Below are 8,544 nucleotides of genomic sequence, written 5' to 3'. Positions count from 1 at the left end.
GCTTTCAACTTCGGTCATCATGGAGGTTTTCAATGTCTCCAAGGCCACATTGAACTCCTCACGAGAGACCGAAGTTCCCCCATCTCCCGTAGACGAGATCGGATTCACACCGGAGTGTTCCTCCACACCGTCTACGGTATCAACCATACTCTTTGGACGGTAAAGTCCTTAATAAAGAGACGAGGCTCTGATACCAATTAAAAGGATTGATATGGTTGACTAGAGGGGGGTGAATAGGCAACTACCAATTTTTAGCTTTTCTTTACCAAATTAAACTTTGCATCAAAGTAGGTTGTCTAGATGTGCAACTAGGTGAGCAACCTATATGATGCAATAACAACAAGCATACAAGCAAGCAAGGGTAGAAACAATAAAGAGCTTGCACAAGTAAAGGTAAGAGATAACCAAGAGTGGAACCGGTGGAGACGAGGATGTGTTACCGAAGTTCCTTCCTTTTGAGGGGAAGTACGTCTCCGTTGGAGCGGTGTGGAGGCACAATGCTCCCCAAGAAGCCACTAGGGCCACCGTAATCTCCTCACGCCCTCACACAATGCGAGATGTCATGATTCCACTATTGGTGCCCTTGAAGGCGGCGACCGAACCTTTACAAACAAGGTTGGGGCAAACTCCACAACTTAATTGGAGGCTCCCAACAAGACCATGAAGCTTCACCACAATGGAATATGGCTCCGAGGTGACCTCAACCGTCTAGGGTGCTCAAACACCCAAGAGTAACAAGATCCGCTAGGGATGAGTGGGGGAATCGAAAATCCCTTGGTGGAAGTGTAGATCGGGGCCTTCTCAACCACTCCCAAGCAAATCAACAAATTTGATTGGCTAGAGAGATAGACCGAGCGGAAATGAAGCTTGGAGTATTTAATGGAGCTTGAGCAATAAATGGAGCTTGGGGGAGGAAGAGGTTGATGAGAAGGAGGAAGGGGACTCCCTTTTATAGTGGGGGCAACAATCCCGTTGCCCCCCACCAACCAGCCCCACACAGGGCGGTACTACCGCTGAGGGGGCGGTACTACCGCCAGGCGACGGTACTGCCGCGCCACCCAGCGGTACTGCCGCGCTGAGGAGACTTAGTAGGGAACGGACCCCAATTGTGGTACTACCGCAGTGGTAGAACGGTACTACCGCCACTACAACCGTGACTAGTGCCGCAAAACCCGACACGAGAAAAACACCTCTCGAATCGAGGCGGTAGGAGCCAGACTACCCAGCCGTACTACGGCAGTGGGGTCAAGGGCGGTAGTACCGCTGTGGAGCGGTACTGCCGCTTGTGACCCTTCGGCCGTAGTACCGCAGGCAGTGCGGTACTACCGCTGGGGCGAGAGAGAGAGAGAGAGAGAGAAGGGATCTCTCAAATATGTTGAGGACACGGCGGAGGTACCAGGCCCCCAGCGGTACTACTGCTATGGAGCCAAGGGCGGTACTACCGCTGCGGAGCGGTACTGCCGCTTGGCTCCTCAGCGGTACTACCGCTGGGTGCGCGGTACTACCGCTTAGACCCAGACAGGACAAGGAAGAGAGGAGAGATCTCTTCAATGGAAAGGAAATGCTCGGAGAGTGAGAAGCTGATGTGTACATGATGATTCCACCCATGCAAAACGCCAGCGAACCCCCTCTTGATAGTACGGTGTCCTCTACGCAACTAGTCCACCGAGAAAGAAACGAAAGAGCTACACCGTCTTGAAATACACTCCGAGGGGAAGAAGGCGTCTCATGCCAGGGGAGAATCTGTGAATAATTCAAAGCACAAGATTAGTCCGCAAACATGTTGTCATCAATCACCAAAACTACCTTGAGAGAGATATGCCGTAACACCAGACTTGCCTACCTGCGGCCCACGGCGTGGCTGAGCCAGCAGGCCGTACGGCCCATCTTCACCAACAAAGCATCCAAGACCCTCGCGAGGCAGACGACGCAAGACCTCCTCTGGAGTGGCCTAGCTAGCCAGGCTCGCGAGGAGCGGAGATATCAAGGCGAGGCGAACCTCACGAGGCTCTCGTGACGTGAGCCATGATGATCGACACTAGGCGGGTGCCAGCGTGCGCAGCGTCCTTGTTTCCCCTTTGGTGCAAAGGAGGCAAGCGTAGCCGCGGAGTACCGAGGCCTCAGGCAAAGGTTGCCATTTCGGTGCAACAAGACAAAGACCATGGACTGCAAGATGGAGGTCATCGTGGAGCCCAAGACGGCGTCACCACCAGAGCTTTGTGCAGGCGAAGACCGCTTTTGTCAGGATAGCTTGTACTAGCTGTCCCCTTCAAATTAGCCCGCCATTGTTGGCTCCCTTCCCGCTCGATATTTGGGAAGAGGACCAGGGCCTCTATAAATAGGACTAGCCACCACCATAGAAGGGGGGACGAGACTAGAGAGAGAGATCCCATCTTAGCTGAAGAGACACGCCACATGTTCATACGCACAAGAACACCTCAACCTCAGGAGGCTGTTCTTCCCTTGTATTGTTCATCATCAGTCCAAGAGGCAATCCACCACCACACTGGAGTAGGGTATTACACCACAACGGTGGCCTGAACCAGTATAAACCCCATGTCTTTCTGTGTTGCGAGTTCGTCGAGTTCGTCCGCAAGATCTTAGCGAGCTAGAGCATAGATCGGTAGGAGGGAAAGACTTCACGCGCACCCCAGTGTTCGAACCTTAAGGGTTAGCCGGAGTCCCACATCCGACATTTGGCCCGCCAGGTAGGGTCTCCGGCTAACCCTTACGATTCGAACACTGGGGTGCGCGCGAAGTCTTTCCCTCCTACCGATCTACGCTCTAGCTCGCTAAGATCTTGCGGACGAACTCGACGAACTCACAACACAGAAAGACACGGGATTTATACTGGTTCGGGCCACCGTTGTGGTGTAGTACCCTACTCCAGTGTGGTGGTGGTGGTGGATTGCCTCTTGGGCTGAGGATGAACAATATAAGGGAAGAACAGCCTCCTGAGGTTGAGTTGTTCTTGTGCGTATGAACTTGTGGTGTGTCTCTTCAGCTAAGATGGGATCTCTCTCTCTCTCTCTAGTCTCATTCCCCCCTCTATGGTGGTGGCTAGTCCTATTTATAGAGGCCCTGGTCCTCTGCCCAAATATCGAGCAGGAAGGGAGCCAACAATGGCGGGCTAATTTGAAGTGGGGCAGCTAGTACAAGCTATCTTGACAAAAGCGGTCTTCGCCTGCACAAAGCTCTGGTGGTGACGCTGTCTTGGGCTCCACGATGACCTCCGTCTTGCAGTCCATGGTCTTGGTCTTGTTGCACCGAAATGGAAACCTTTTCCTGAGGCCTCGGTACTCCGCGGCTGCGCTTGCCTCCTTTGCATCAAACGGGAAACAAGGATGTTGCGCGCACTGGCGCCCGCCTGGTGTCGATCATCATGGCTCACATCACGAGAGCCTCGTGAGGTTCGCCTCGCCTTGATATCTCCGCTCCTCGCGAGCCTGCATAGCTAGGCCACTCCAGAGGAGGTCTTGCGTCGTCCGCCTCGCGAGGCTTGGCCCCTCATGAGGGTCTTGGATGCTTTGTTGGTGAAGATGGGTCGTACGGCCTGCTGGCTCAGCCACGCCGCGGGCCGCAGGCAGGCAAGTCTGGGGACCCCTGTTCCCAGAATGCCGACAAACTATCATTGTGGTTTTGATGCGTAGGTAAGAACGGTTCTTGCTCAGCCCATAGCAGCCACGTAAAACTTTCAACAACAAAGTAGAGAGCGTCTAACTTGTTTTTGCACCGCATGTTGTGATGTGATATGGTCAAGACATGATGCTATATTTATTGTATGAGATGATCATGTTTTGTAACGGAGTTATCGGCAACTGGCAGGAGCCATATGGTTGTCGCTTTATTGTATGCAATGCAATCGCCCTGTAATTGCTTTACTTTATCACTAAGCGGTAGCGATAGTCGTAGAAGCAATAGATGGCGAGACGACAACGATGCTACGATAGAGATCAAGGTGTCGCGCTGGTGACGATGGTGATCATGACAGTGCTTTGGAGATGGAGATCAAAGGCACAAGATGATGATGGCCATATCATATCACTTATATTGATTGCATGTGATGTTTATCCTTTATGCATCTTATTCTGCTTTGTTTGACGGTAGCATTATAAGAGGACATGTCACTAAATTTCAAGGTAAAAGTGTTCTCCCTAAGTATGCACCGTTCCAAAGTTCATCGTGCCGAGACACCACATGATGATCAGGTGTGATAAGCTCAACGTTCATCTACAACGGGTGTAAGACAGTTTTTCACGCGCAGAATACTCGGGTTAAACTTGATGAGCCTAGCATATGCAGATATGGCCTCGGAACACTAAGACCGAAAGGTCGAGCGTGAATCATATAGTAGATATGATCAACATAGTGTTGTTCATCATTGAAAACTACTCCATTTCACGTGATGATTGGTTATGGTTTAGTTGATATGGATCACGTGATCACTTAGATGATTAGAGGGATATCTATCTAAGTGGGAGTTCTTAACTAATATGATTAATTGAACTTAAATTTATCATGAACTTAGTACCTGATAGTATTTTACTTGTCTATGTTATTGTAGATAGATGGCCCATGTTGTTGTTCCATTGAATTTTAATGCGTTCCTTGAGAAAGCAAAGTTGAAAGATGATGGTAGCAATTACATGGATTGGGTCCGTAACTTGAGGATTATCCTCATTGCTGCACAGAAGAATTACGTCCTGGAAGCACCGCTGGGTGCCAGGCCTGCTGCAGATGCTACTGATGACGTTAAGAACGTCTGGCAGAGTAAAGCTGATGACTAATCGATAGTTCAATGTGCCATGCTTTATGGCTTAGAACCGGGACTTCAACGTCGTTTTGAACGTCATGGAGCATATGAGATGTTCCAGGAGTTGAAGTTAATATTTCAAGCAAATGCCCAGATTGAGAGATATGAAGTCTCCAATAAGTTCTACAGCTGCAAGATGGAGGAGAATAGTTCTGTCAGTGAACATATACTCAAAATGTCTGGGTATCATAACCACTTGACTCAACTGGGAGTTAATCTTCCTGTTGATAGTGTCAACAGAGTTCTTCAATTACTGCCACCAAGCTACAAGAGCTTCCTGATGAACTATAATATGCAAGGGATGAATAAGACAATTCCCGAGATCTTCGCAATGCTAAAGGCAACAGAGGTAGAAATCAAGAAGGAGCATCAAGTGTTGATGGTCAACAAGACCACCAGTTTCAAGAAAAAGGGTAAAGGGAAGAAGAAGGGGAACTTCAAAAAGAACGGCAAACAAGTTGCTGCTCAGGAGAAGAAACCCAAGTCTGGACCTAAGCCAGAGACTGAATGCTTCTACTGCAAACAGACTGGTCACTGGAAGCGGAACTGCCCCAAGTATTTGGCGGATAAGAAGGATGGAAAGTGAACAAAGGTATATGTGATATACATGTTATTGATGTGTACCTTACTAGAGCTCGCGGCAGCACTTGGGTATTTGATACTGGTTATGTTGCTAATATTTGCAACTCGAAACAGGGACTACGGATCAAGTGAAGACTGGCTAAGGACGAGGTGACGATGCGCGTGGGAAATGGTTCCAAACTCGATGTGATTGCTGATAACCCGCAAGTATAGGGGATCAATTGTAGCCTCTTTTGATAAGTAAGAGTGTCGAACCCAACGAGGAGCTAAAGGTAGAACAAATATTCCCTCAAGTTCTATCGACCACTGATAGAACTCTACGCACGCTTAATGTTCGCTTTACCTAGAACAAGTATGAAACTAGAAGTACTTTGTAGGTGTTTTTGGATAGGTTTGCAAGAATATAAAGTGCACGTAAATAAAAAGTAGGGGATTTTTAGATAAATAAGCAATAAAGTAAATATAGCGAGTGTGGAAACGTGGTGGTAGGCGTTGCGAAATTGTCCCTAAGCAATTGACTACTTTACTAGACCGATAGCAAGTTTTATGTGGGAGAGGCCACTGCTAGCATGTCATCCCTGACTTGGAATTCTATGCACTTATGATTGGAACTATTAGCAAGCATCCGCAACTACTAACGTTCATTAAGGTAAAACCCAACCATAGCATTAAGATATATTGGTCCCCCTTCAATCCTGTATGATCAATTTCTATGCTAGGTTGAAGCTTCTATCACTCTTGCCCTCCAATACATAGTCCTATCAACATACAACTAACCCTATGGTGTGATCCACGTGCGCGCTCATATGATGGGTACCAAAGGACAGCAACATAACCACAAGAAAATTAAACCAATCATAGCAATTCATCAACCACCGATAGGACAACGAAAATCTACTCAGGCATCATAGGATGGCAACACATCATTGGATAATAATATGAAGCATAAAGCACCATGTTCAAGTAGAGGGTACAGCGGGTTGAGGGAGAGTGGGCCGCTGTAGATAGATGGGGGAAGGTTATGGAGATGTTAGTGAAGATGACGGAGGTGTCGGTGTAGATCGCGGTGATGATGATGGCCCCGGCGGCGTTCCGGCGCCACCGGGAGAGAGGGGGGAGAGCCCCCCTTCTTATTCTTCCTTGAACTTCTCCCTAGATGGGAGAAGGGTTTACCCTCTGGTCCATGGCCTCCATGGAGGCGGAGGGGTGAGAGCCCCTCCGAGATTGGATCGGTCTCTCTGTCTCTCTCTGTTTCTGCATTCTTGATTCCGTCCTTTCACCGTTTCTTAAATTCTCGGAGATCCATAACTCCGATTGGGCTGAAATTTTAACATGATCTCTATCCGGATATTAGCTTTCTTGCGGCGAAAGAAGGGCACCAACTGCCTTACAGGGTGGCCACGAGGGCCCAGGGCACGCCTGACCCCCTGGGGCGCGCCCCCTGCCTCGTGGCCCCCTCGGGCATCATCTCGCGTTGATTCTTCTTCCCAAAAATCGCATATATTCCAAAAAATCTCTGTCAGTTTTTATCCCGTTTGGACTCCGTTTGATATGGATTTTCTGCGAAACAAAAAACATGCAACAAACAGGAACTGGCACTAGATTAATATGTTAGTCCCAAAAATAGTATAAAAAGTTGCCGAAAGTATATGAAAGTTGTATAATATTGGCATGGAACAATCAAAAATTATAGATACGATGGAGACGTATCAGCATCCCCAAAGCTTAATTCCTGCTCGTCCTCAAGTAGGTAAATGATAAAAAAGATATTTTTTTTATGTGCAATGCTACCTAGCATAATCTTGATCACATAATCTAATCATGGCATGAATATTAAGACACGAGTGATTCAAAGCAATAGTCTATCATTTGACATTAAGACAATAATACTTCAAGCATACTAACCAAGTAATTATGTCCTCTCAAACTAACATAGCCAAAGAAAGCTCATCCCTACAAAATCATATAGTTTGGCCATGCTTCATTTTCATCACACAAAATGCTCCCATCATGCACAACCCCGATGGCAAGCCGAGCAATTGGTTCATACTTTTTAACACGCTTCAGCTTTTTCAACCCTCACGCAATACATGAGCGCAAGCCATGGACATAGCACTATGGGTGGAATAGAATATGATGATGGAGGTTGTGGGGAGAAGACAAAAAGGAGAAAGTCTCACATCGACCCGGCTAATCAACAGGCTATGGAGATGCCAATAAATTGATGTCAATGCAAGGATTAGGGATTGCCATGCAACGAATGCACTAGAGCTATAAGTGTATGAAATCTCAAACTGAAACTAAGTGGGTGTGCATCCAACTTGCTTGCTCATGAAGACCTCGGGCATTTGAGGAAGCCTATCATCGGAATATACAAGCCAAGTTCTATAATGAAAATTCCCACTAGTATATGAAAGTGATAACTCAAGAGACTCTCTATATGAAGAACATGGTGCTAATTTGAAGCACAAGTGTGGTAAAAGGATAGTAACATTGCCCCTTCTCTCTTTTTCTCTCATTTTTTTGTTTTCTCTTTTTTTTGGTGGGCTTCTTTGGCCTCTTTTTTTATTTGGGCTTCTTTGGCCTCTTTTATTTTGATAACCTCACATGGGACAATGTTCTAATAATGATGATCATCACGCTTTTATTTACTTACAACTCAATATTATAACTCGATACTAGAACAAAGATATGACTCTATATGAATGCCTCCGGCGGTGTGCCGGGATGTGCAATGATCTAGCGTAGCAATGACATCAAAAAATGGACAAGCCATGAAAACATCATGCTAGCTATCTTACGATCATGCAAAGCAATATGATAATGATGCTCAAGTCATGTATATGATGATGATGGAAGTTACATGGCAATATATCTCGGAATAGCTATGGAAATGCCATGATAGGTAGGTATGGTGGCTGTTTTGAGGAAGATATAAGGCGGTTTATGTGTGATAGAGCGTATCATATCACGGGGTTTGGATGCACCGGCGAAGTTTGCACCAACTCTCGAGGTGAGAAAGGGCAATGCACGGTACCGAAGAGGCTAGCAATGATGAAAGGGTGAGAGTGCGTATAATCCATGGACTCACATTAGTCATAAAGAACTCATATACTTATTGCAAAAGTTTATTAGCCCTCGAAGCAAAG

Source organism: Triticum urartu, chromosome 3, assembly GCF_003073215.2.
Source record: "Triticum urartu cultivar G1812 chromosome 3, Tu2.1, whole genome shotgun sequence".
Lineage (NCBI taxonomy): Eukaryota > Viridiplantae > Streptophyta > Magnoliopsida > Poales > Poaceae > Triticum > Triticum urartu.
This window is presented reverse-complemented; position numbering follows the sequence as displayed.